The following is a 12,640-nucleotide window of genomic DNA, read 5'->3' as shown; positions in this document are numbered from 1 at the left end:
AGGCCCTGGAAAAACTTCACTGGTTGCCAGTGGGAAAGAGGGTCTTCTTTAAGGCTTTGTGCTACGGCCATCGCATCCTTAGGAAGTCCGGCCCCAAATACTTGCATTCTCTTCTAATGGAGTACAAACCTGGGCGGACTCTGCGATCCTCGGATATGGCCTTGGTTAAAGTACCCAGGATATATAAAGCCAGACTAGGAGCTCGCTCCTTCAGATATCTAACTGCTAAAACCTGGAATACTCTGCCAATAACCCTGAGAACAGAGACTTCCGAAAGTCACTTCCGCAAACAGCTTAAGACATGGCTATACAACCAGGCGGATCTCTCATAGACTCTTAGCTAGCGCTCCTCTCTTTTCTTTTCTCTCTCCTGTGTCACAGCGCGGGGACACACCGATGTGGTGTAACCAAGCGCTTTATAAATATATTAAACTAAACTAAACTAAACATTGCTGGAGGTAAGTGCAATACATCAATAAGAACAAATTACATCATGTGATTAATGTTAATGAATGCATAATGACAGATGAAAAGAGATATAACCAGCAGTACACTGACTAAGGTGGATTATGTTTCAATAGGTTCTCTTACCAGGCACAGGGCTATCTTCCTAGATCTTAGTGTCCACATCCAGCCCAAGAACTCTGCAACCGAGCATGCGAACAGTGACCAAGGATTCCGACATTAGGATTCCCAGTGCTGTGGAAATACTTCTTGTCCCAAGTAACTTGCTTATGGGATTAATCCATTTCTTGTGTGGTTCTACATAAGCTGGGCAAACAAACAGGACGTGAGCAGTGGTTTCCTTAGCTGTCACGAGTCACTTGAGTCCCGGGAGGAAACTAACAATGCCCAAGAGTGGTGGAGGGTGCCTCACAGGATCACTCCTCTGCTCTCTCCACAGCAAGAGGAACATTCAGACTAGACTTGGGTTGGCGAGCCCGCAACATCGCAGGAATCAGATGGGGCTTACCAGGGCTCCTTTAACTGGGAATCTTGCGGCGAAAGCCCCACCCTCGGATATAGCGTCACTGCCCCAGAAGCCACGAATAAAGAAGTCGCTCCCGAGTCAAGGGGGCATGGTCAAACCCTGGAAGGCGAAACCCAGAAGAAGACGCCGTCCGAGGAGCGTGGAGAGGAGAATCACAGACCCGAGACGCCGAGGTCCCGGTGTTACCTGCGAGGTCTGAGAAAGACGCCAGACAGGAAGAGCCAAGAGGCCAAAGACCCATGCGCTGTGCCCAGCCACACCCCAGGAGCAGTGTGGCTTAGTCAGGTACGGGAACGCTTCTCAAGGTGGGATAGGAGGAGGGGGAAGACCGGCGATTAGCGGGTGTTATACCTACTGCTCCTGCCTGTTTGATCCTTCCCTGTACACTCCTTCACGTCCTCCGTACGAAAGGGAACCACTGGTGATCCCCTCACTCCCTGTCCCGTGGTATTGTGTCAGAACCACTGATTCACGGTTCCTGCACTTCTTGTTTCTTTTGTGTCTGAGGGAACCAGAGAAGCCTGTCTGGGAAAACTGAGAGAGGAGCCAGAGAAGAGAGCTCTCCTGAACTTGAGAAGGAAAAAAGTATCTATCTAGAATAAGGAGCATTATTCGCGGTTGAACTCTGGCTTCTCATAAACGCCGCATATGTAAAATAAATAAAAACCCTGAAAAAACCTTGAGAGCAGACGTCCTTTTGTTTGATCCCTCAAGATCGCGTCGATGCAGGTGGGGCACATATCACCCGATCCAGAGGTCCAGTTGTTTGTATAGGATTATAATGGCAATTTCTCCTACCCTAAATTGGAAGTAGAGTTTTTTATCAAGCAGGACAGATATAATGTCCCAAATCAGTCAGTCAGTCAAAAGTACTTTATTCAGTTAAATTAAAAACCATAAAAGCATTCTATACAAAAAAATATCACAATTAGTTTAACATTTGTTAGCAGCGATGATATTGCACTTAAGTTGTAAACAAAAAATAGACAAGAACGAACAAGTTAAAATACAACGTTAAAAAACCCCAATTTGTTAAAAGTTAATGTTGATTAAGACATTGAGATCACGCTCACTTTTTTCTTCCTTATTCTCACTGCTGCAGTAAGGAAACTCGCTATGCTAAAATTTTCCCAGACATTGGATAGCATCTGTAAATACATAAGTGCTGGTTTTGCTTGTAAAAATCCTTTGTCCTTTAGGATTGGAACGATAAAGCGTTTCCGACTGTGCAAAAAATGCTCACAAAATAAAACAAAGTGCAGTGTGTCCTGTGTGGAGAAATTGTCACATGAACAAACTCCCAAGTCCTCCACCCTTCTCCATCCCGGGGGATCTGCAAGGAGAAAATGTAACTGATTCAGCCTGAATCTTTTGTTCAACAAAAGGAAGGAGAGTGGGAGGTGGGCTATTTTTAACGAGGTCCTACACATAGGCCCTAAGTAACTGTGTCAACGAGAGATGTGTAGTTCCTGCAGGACAGGAAGTCTGCAGGGAATAAAGTATTCCCATTCAGACTTCAACCTAATGAAAGAAAGTGCACAAGGGAAGGGGATCCCTTCAGGGTGGAACTAAAACCCTCACACACCCAGCAAGCTAGGTGTCATGCTTCATCATCTGGGTTCTGCTCCTCGTCGGGTCGGCGGTGCAATACCCGACGGGCACCCATACAGGGGCTCTTTGTCGGAGATCTTTTGTTCCCTGCCGTATGGTGCGTGCGTGTGAGGGCCCGGGAGTGTAGATGTAGGTGATTAAAAAAGGTTGGTAGATCTGAAATTGAATTTTATTGGCTCAGTCGACCACCTAGTTAAAAAAAGGGGGGATGAGTGGCGTAAAAGCTATATGTACTCACAACGGATGAGTGGCTAGCTACGCTCAGCTCTTATGGTCAACATGTTTCGCGCACATTGAGTCAGGAGGATCTCGCGGCGCTTCGTCAGGACCTTAAGTGAAGTGAAGTGTGCTCGAATACCTCATTACCGTTTTCTACTTAGCCCTACCTTGTCCTATGTCATACTATGATTATTGAACAGATACCTGGTAGGCATCCAGTATTAATATTCTGGGTCATATGAATGTGATCACCACTTTACCACACAAGTGGTGTTCGACTCAATTTTTGTTTTTAATGCCTAATATGCCGAGGGTGGCTTTGGGTTTTCATACATATTTTTTGTTGATTTTTTCTTCTCTCCAGGTGACCCCCTCTTAAATCAAATACGTAAGGTAGGGGCGCCTACTAAGGGTTGACCAACACTTTTGTTCTCACCCTTGCTTTTCTCACCCAACTGTAGATAGTTTTATTCGAGCACACTTCAGGTGGTCGACTGAGCCAATAAAATTCAATTTCAGATCTACCAACCTTTTTTAATCACCTACATCTACACTCCCGGGCCCTCACACGCACGCACCATACGGCAGGGAACAAAAGATCTCCGACAAAGAGCCCCTGTATGGGTGCCCGTCGGGTATTGCACCGCCGACCCGACGAGGAGCAGAACCCAGATGATGAAGCATGACACCTAGCTTGCTGGGTGTGTGAGGGTTTTAGTTCCACCCTGAAGGGATCCCCTTCCCTTGTGCACTTTCTTTCATTAGGTTGAAGTCTGAATGGGAATACTTTATTCCCTGCAGACTTCCTGTCCTGCAGGAACTACACATCTCTCGTTGACTCAGCCTGAATCTTACCAGGTGGAAGCAGTGGTTTAAATTGGTTACTGCATTCAAATAAGGTTCAATTGCACGAGATGTTTTAAGCAATTGATGGACACGTACCGTTGGTTTAACCAACTCCCTTTCTTCTCTTTCCATGAATTCCATATATAGGTAAGATTTATTCGCCCACTGGATATCACCCTTTACCAATTTATCTGGGGAAATGAATAGTTCAGGCCGTCCCAATTTCTCTGCCATTTTTTTTACATGGCACAGCCAAGGAATGCTACTAGCTCGGTCTAGGGCAAAGCAATCTCTCAGACTTTCACGGTTCATTACAAGTTCAGGGTTTAACCAAATTCCTATCCATTTTAATAAAGGTGCTATTGCAATTAAGTCCTCCATAAAGCCTGTCCCAGTCTCTTGGTGAATAATATATGTTGCCGTGGACTGTGGCACCCATAGCAAATTTCTGAAAAATGTATGTTCGAGGCATATGAGCTGCAGATTACACACTTGTGCATAGATCGCCATCTGGTGTTGGGCCTGGATGTTTGCAGTTTGTTTTTCTTCTTGGAAAGTCTTTGGAAGTCACGAGGTCGGTGACTCCTCCTTTGGTTCGTATTGCGCATGGGCTTCGGCTCCATCCTCAGATTGTTTTTTCTGCCATCGGGCTCGGATGTAATCTTCGCGCTCCGGTTCCAAACAGCTTCCAGTTCGACGATCGACGCGCAATCCTCACCCCAATTCGCGGTATTGTTTTGATCGCGATCTCCCCACTCGACGCGCCTTCATCGGCAAGACCGTCGGTTCCAGTCGTCGACGGCGGCCTTCGGGCCTACCCCAGCTCCGGTCCTGGCTAATGGAAAGGACTCCATTTAAAAAGTGCCCTTGATGTGGGTCCAAATTCCCCCACACCGATCTCCACGAGGTGTGTAACCTCTGCCTCTCCCCTGAACACGAGGCTCGAGACTGTCCGGCGTGCAAATCCTTCCGGTCCAAGAAAACGATTCGGGACCGAAGAGCCAGAATAACCATGGCACACTCTTCAACGGCGATCCCGGACGTCATCTTCGGGGAAGGCGTCGACGCTCCAGAACAACACACCGACGAGGGACTCATCAGCGCCTCTGAAGCCGATGATTCTGATGTGGAGGACATCACTCCGGCACAGAGGGTCGTGAGTACTACTCTACCCCCCCCCCCCCAACACCCTCACCAGCACCGAAAAAGGCTTCGGTCACGCCTTCGCCCTCGGGCCTAAGCAAGACCAAAGACACTGCTTCCCACACCGCACCTTCGGGACCACTAAAGAAGCTAATTAAGCCTTCAGGCGGCTCGGGCTCGAGCCAGCCCACCATCGGAGCCGATAAACACTCTTCGGCACCGAAAAAGAAACCGGCCTCCATCTCTACACCGAGCCCCACACCGAAACACTCGGGGTCGAGACCCAGCTCCTCGGCACCGACCCCTTCTTCGGTACCGAAAAAAGCCCACAAGGCCACCGACACTTCGAAGTCGAAATCCATCTCGGCGCCTACTAAACAATCGGAGCTTTCCAAGCATGGTTCCAAACAACGAACCAGCACCGACAAACCTAAAAAACCAATTGCCCGACGCCTTCAGTGCCGACGGACCAACCAACCTCTCCAGAACTATTCACACCGGATCACTTACAAAAAACATTAACGAAGGATCCCAAAACTGGACATTTGATGCTCTCTATCAAAAAGAGACAGTTAGAGAAACCTGCTCCACCTCCAAAAAGGAAGGACTCTGCTACCTCCCCTTTCATAATACCTTCCCCACCTCCACCACCTCCTCCACCTTCCCCTCCTCCACCTCCTCCACCTTCTCCACCCCCACCTCATCATTCCCCGCCCCCATCCCCGGATGATGATGAAGGGGATCCATACGATGACATAGGGGATGTGCCCCAAAATATACCTACAGGGGACCCCACTCCCACAGGATCCCCAGACTCATGGGACGATTATAATGTCCCTGATATCCCTAACGTCCCACAAGACGATCTTTACCCTTCCAGACCTTCTCCACCAGAAGACTCCTTGGCGTTTAACCGTTTACTGCAAAGGGCGGCACACTACCACGGGGTAGATTTACATACCGACCCAGTGGAGGAGGATTTCCTTCTAGATACATTTGACAACACACATAGGACCACCTCCATATTGCCTATGCTAAAAGGTGTTATAAAACATGCGCCAGAGATCTTTAAGAACCCAGTTAGGGCCAGGGTCATTAACCCGCGCATTGAAAAGAAGTATAAAGCCGCCCCAACAGATCCCTTCTACATCAGAGGGCCAGTGCCACTAGATTCCCTGGAAGTATCCACAGCACGGAAAAGGGCCAACTCCCAGGCATCAGGTAACGCACCACCACCGGACAAAGAGTATAAACTCTTGGACGCATCAGGCAAGCGTACTGCATCTCAAGCGGCCAATATATGGCGTATCGCCAATACGCAAGCACTACTAGCGAGGTATGACAGGGCCCATTATGACGAGCTAGAAGCCATAATGCACCATCTCCCTGATAAATATAAAGCTAGGGCCAATGAGCTAATTCAGGAGGGCAAAACAATTACTAACACCTCCATACGTTGTGCCTTAGATGCAGCAGACACAGCCTCTAGGGCCATCAATACTAGTGTCCTCCTCCGTCGCCATGCCTGGCTAAGGATATCAGGTTTTAAACCGGAGGTACAAGCCTCCATCCTCAACCATCCCTTTGATCAGGAACATTTGTTTGGCCCAAAAGTGGATGACGCCCTAGAGAAAATGAAAAAGGACACTGACACGGCAAAATCCATGGGAGCCTTACAATCTCACCCTCCCAGACGCTCCTTTCGCCGCTCCTCCTTTCGGAGCACATCCAGAGGCTACTCCTCAGACACCGCTTCCACTTCATACAAATCCCCTACTCAGTCCACCTTCACAAGGGGTTACCAAAGGGGCGGCTACAGGGGCAACAATAACAAAGGCAGAGGCAAAACAAACACCTCCCGCTCTGCCACCGCGCCTACCCAATGACTTCCATCCGCTTCCCCCAGACCATCCCACTCCGGTCGGGGCAGACTCCAACATTTCCTTCCGGTGTGGACTACCATTACCTCGGACAAATGGGTGACACATATAATTCGGTCAGGCCACTGCCTAGAACTAATATCTACCCCCCAAACATTCCACCCAGACAACGCCCAATGTCACCAGAACATCTACTGCTACTCAAGCATGAGGTAATCTCCCTCTTACACAAAAAGGCAATAGAATACGTTCCTCCCAACCAACAAAATATAGGGGTCTACTCCCTATATTTTATCATACCAAAAAGGGACGAGACTCTACGGCCCATCCTAGACCTTCGGCCCCTAAACAAATACATACACTCAGACCATTTGCATATGGTGACGCTTCAGCAGGTACTTCCGCTACTTTCCCAAAACGACTTCCTCACAACTTTAGACCTCAAAGACGCTTATTTCCACATCCCAGTGCACAACGCTCACAGGAAGTACCTCAGATTTGTAGTGGACGGCCAACACTACCCATTCAAAGTACTCCCGTTCGGAGTCACAACCGCACCACGGGTATTCACCAAGTGCCTTGCAGTGGTGGCAGCACATCTGCGAAGACAGCACATTCATGTCTTCCCATACCTAGACGACTGGTTGATAAAAGCCAGTTCATACAATCAAGTGTGTACAACACACACACACCACGATCCAGCTACTTCACCAGCTAGGCTTCACGGTAAACCACGAAAAGTCCCATCTACAACCATCCCACATAAAACAATATCTAGGTGCCACTAAAGACACCTCAAAAGCGCTCGCCTACCCCAATCCTGCCAGGATTGCAAGCATTCAGGCTCTACGCCCAAAATTCATAGCACAACACTCCCTTCCAGCTCGGGTGTTTATGCAACTAATAGGGATGATGGCCTCTTGCATCTTCATAGTCCGTCTCGCAAGACTCCAGATGCGTCCTCTCCAAGAGTGCTTAGCGCGCCAATGGAACCAGGCCCAGGGTCAATTAACAGATCTGGTGTTGGTAGACGGTCGCACCCATCGCTCTCTGCAGTGGTGGACCACCACAAACCTTTCCACAGGTCGACCGTTCCTGGATCCGGTTCCCCAGATAGTACTAACCACAGAGGCATCGCTCTCCGGCTGGGGAGCTCATCTATTACATCTCACCGTGCAGGGCACATGGACACCTCAACAAAAGTTACTCCACATCAACCATCTGGAGTTACTAGCAATCTTCTTAGCCCTAAAATCTTTTCAAACACAGATTTCAGGCAAGGCAGTCCTAATCCGCACAGACAACATGACAGCCATGTACTATATTCAAAAACAAGGCGGCACACACTCTCCACAGCTCTCTCAGCTAGCACAGAGCATATGGAGATGGGCCATACCCCAGAAAATCTTTCTCCTAGCTCAGCATGTCCCAGGAGTCCAAAACACTATGGCAGATCTGCTCAGCAGACAAACGCAACAAATGGGAACTCCACCCACAAGTTCTACACCCGTACTTTCAGATGTGTGGGCATCCACAGATAGACCTCTTCGCCACCCACGAAAACACCAAATGCCCAAGCGTCGCCGCCAGATATCCACACCCATTGTCCAAAGGAAATGCGATATGGATGAACTGGTCAGGCAGATTTGCATACGCTTTTCCGCCTCTCCCACTCATTCCACTAGTGGTGCGCAAACTACAGCAACACTCCCTCACACTGATCCTAGTAGCTCCAACTTGGGCCAGACAACCATGGTACACCACACTGCTGGAACTATCTGTAGTACCGCACCAAAAATGACGCCTCTCTCCACACCTCTTAACCCAGAACCATGAAGAGATCAGACACCCGGACCCAGCTCAGCTCAACCTTGTGATCTGGCTCCTGAAGTCCTAAAATTCGGTTATCTGAATCTTCCCCCTGACTGTATAAACGTCATCAAGGAAGCTAGACGACCCACCACTAGAGCCTGCTACGCCGCCAAGTGGAAACGTTTTGTTGTCTATTGTCACAACAACAGCATCAATCCCCTAGACGTCTCCATCCAACACATCATAGGCTATTTACTACACCTATAAAGGTGTAATCTAGCCTATACGTCCATTCGACTACACCTCGCAGCTATAGCAGCTTATCTACAAAACAGGCAACATCTATCACTCTTTAGAGTACCTGCCATTAAAGCCTTCATGGAAGGCCTTAAAAGAATAATTACCCCCAGAGTGCCCCCCTCACCTGTGTGGAACCTAAATATCGTTCTCACCAGACTAATGGGGCCTCCCTTCGAACCATTGCACAAATGTGAGCTCCAATTGTTGCAGAAAGAGCTCTACACACACTAGATGTCAAACGAGCCTTACTCTACTACATCGAGAGAACACAACCTTTCTGTAAGACCAAACAACTGGTTGTCTCTTTCTCTCCACCACACGAGGGCAACCCCATCTCCAAATCGGGTATAGCTAGGTGGATTGTCAAATGCATTCAGATTTGCTACCACAAAGCAAAACGAACGCTATCCGTTCCCCCTAAAGCCCATTCTACACGTAAAATAGGGGCTTCAATGGCTTTTCTAGGAAACATCCCATTAGATGACATCTGCAAAGCAGCTACATGGTCAACACCGCACACTTTCACCAAACACTATTGTGTAGCTGTGCAATCTAAGCAACAAGCTAGTGTGGGCCAGGCTGTACTCAAAACATTATTTCAAACCACTGCAACAGACACGGGTGGTCGCCACTAACGGTGGGTACTGCTATATAATCTATGCACAAGTGTGTAATCTGCAGCTCATATGCCTCGAACGGAATATGCTACTTACCAGTATGCATCTGTTCTTGGCATGTAGAGCTGCAGATCTACACACGCCCACCCGGCTACCTGTATCTGTTCCAGTTTATCTTATTTAGATAACACACACGGGCATCTTCACTGTTATTACTACGCTCAATCTTTCCCTGCTGGCGAAAAACAATCTGAGGATGGAACCGAAGCCCATGCGCAATACGATCCAAAGGAGGAGTCACCGACCTCGTGACTTCCAAAGACTTTCCAAGAAGAAAAACAAACTGCAAACATCCAGGCCCAACACCAGATGGCGATCTATGCACAAGTGTGTAGATCTGCAGCTCTACATGCCAAGAACAGATGCATACTGGTAAGTAGAATATTCCTTTCGACTACTTGGATTTCCTTTGCTTCCCTGTAACCACATAGATCAGAACCGTAAATTGCGATGGAGGTGCATGTTGCTCTATAAACCTTTAACAGTGCTTGCATTGGTTTTCCCCCTAACCTACGTGCAAAACCTAGAATTGCAGAAGTCGATCTAGCAAGTACATTCCTCTTTGCCTTCATTTGCGGGATCCACGAGCCCTTATCATCAAATAAAACACCTAGGTAAGGGAAAGTGGTAACCCTCGTAATCACATTGCCCTCACAATACAAATTTTTAACCCTTTTGGGTTTAGGACCTACTATCATTGTATGTGATTTTGAAAAATTTACACTTAGGTCCAAAGATTTCATAAAAACAGCAAAGGAAGTTACAAGACATTGTAAACCAACCGCGGTTCTAGCTAGTAGGGCAGCCTCATCCGCGTATAGGAGTGATGAAATCAAGCACTTCCCCACACGCGGAATATCTTTACTGGCTTGCCCTAAGACTTGATCCAGGATATTGATATAAAGAGTGAAAAGTAGGGGAGCCAGAATTCATCCCTGCCTAACACCATTAACGATGCATATTCCCTGGGTACAGTTCCCCCTTTGATCGTACCTCACTATAGCAGTCAAGTCCTTATGCAGGTCGGCAAGGAAATGAACAGTGTTTCCATCCACACCCAATTTGATAAGTATAGCCCACAGCTTGGATCTGTTCACTCGGTCAAATGCTGAGGAAAGATCCATAAACGCCAAATAAAAAGTGCCTTTCTTAGCAATGGTATACTTTTCAATTAGTAGGTGCACATTCAAGCATTGTTCGGTGGTACCCCTTCCTTCCCTCAATCCATATTGCAGATCTGATAGGGTATTAGATTCAGTTAACCAAGCTGTAAGTTTCATAAGTACCACCCTTCCAAGCACCTTTACAGCAGAGTCTATGAGTGAAATTGGTCTGTAACAGCTTGGGTCCTCTCTATTACCCTTTTTAAAAATCTGCAAAATGACTGACTCAGACCATGACCTGGGTGGACCTAATTTACACGCCATGTTAAAAACATTGGCCAGCAGTTTAGACCAAAATGTTACATTAGATTTAAAAAGATCGGCTGGGACGCCATCTGGTCCAGGGGCTTTGTTACTTGTCATTTGTCTTATCGCATCTGCTACTTCTAGCTCTGTAAAAATCAGGGTATATGCTTTAACTTCAAAAACAGTTGCTGAAGACCCTTGAGTCTCCTTGTCACCATATATAGATTTAAAATGGTTAAACCAATCCTGCATATTACATTCAAGAGGACTGCCCATAGATTCTTGAAATAAGGGTTTGTTTACAATTTCCCAAAAATTAGCACTATTTTTGATGACATCAGTGGACAGTAGATGGTTCCATGCCTCATGATTAATCTCTTTTTTGCGATTATTTATTGCCAGTTTATAATTTTTCCTTAGGGCTGCTATGGCGCTTTTCTCTTGTGGTTTAAGTTTTATAGACGCTAGCAGCTTTCGGTGGGCTAATGAGCAGTTATGATCGAACCACCTCTCCCCTATATTTTGGCGTTCCCTAAAAGGCCGATTTTGGTGGCCTCTTTACCCCTTATGTTGTCATCTAGGCAGAGCTCCATCTCCCTTCCAACAGTATTCAACAGGTTTGCTTGAAAATCCCCTGGCACTACCATACTCCACTTAAGTCTACGGGCCTGGTCTTTAGGTCTTACGTTAGAAGTACAAACACCACTTTTCGATTTCCAGTTATTTTTAAGAAGGCCCGCCAATGTCAGATGTATAGGGTTGTGGTCACTAAACTGAGACCACGTGGTGGTGTAATCTATCACCCGAGGGGTTAAAGCTACACTAATAAAGATATAGTCAATAGTGGAATGCATTCCCCTACCTTTAAAGGTAGGAATATCATCAATGTCATGCGTTGTATTGGGATAGAATAAACCATGATCTGCTAAAGTGCCCTCTAGAAATCCACCCTGTAATGAATGTTCAAAACCTATCTCTAAATAATTATCTGGACCTAAGCTGTCAGAAACGTGACAGTTCAATTCACATCTATGTACATTAAAATCACTTAAAACAATAACCGAATAAGGAAAAGTTTGTTTCCCACTATACAACTCAAGGAAACGATTCAGACTGACCAAATGTTCATTTTCGATAATTTCTTCGAATGAATTCTAAAATTTTACGATGAGTAGTTTAGGTGCATTAGTGGGGGTAGTCTCTACTACTAGACAATTCGATGAACCTGAATCCAGTTTACAATGATTACCTGCAACTTTTAAGGAAATCAGGGTCAATAAGCCGCCCATTGCCCTGCCCGCTGCTGGTGATTTGGCTGGCTCCGAATAGGTGGTATAGCCATCCAACCAAAAATTATTCTTTGGTGTCCCAAGTCTCCTGGAGCCCAATCATGTCAAACTCACTTAAAAAGTCTTTCCACCTATTGTCATCTAACTTATTTTTAAGTCCTGCAATGTTCCAGCTTAGTATCTTTGCATGATTCCCTAATTTATTCTCTTCCCCCTGTGATTGTTTAAAAATACAATTCATATGGTTATCTCCATCTCCAACTCGATCTCTACTGTGCCCTTCGATAGAGGAACAGGAGTCTAGTCAGTCATTACTATCCAGCTGACTCAGGGGCGCAAATCTATTTGAAATCGCAAGACTGCTCTCGTTATCTCTGTTATTAGCTCCAGTGGCATTTAGACAACCTTGAAAAGGGTCACTGGTATTTGCACACAGGGGTTGGCCAGCATTATGCACAGTTTT

Source organism: Triturus cristatus, chromosome 4_2 (assembly GCF_964204655.1).
Source record: "Triturus cristatus chromosome 4_2, aTriCri1.1, whole genome shotgun sequence".
Classification (NCBI taxonomy): Eukaryota; Metazoa; Chordata; class Amphibia; order Caudata; family Salamandridae; genus Triturus; species Triturus cristatus.
Note: the sequence above shows the minus strand (reverse complement) of the source record.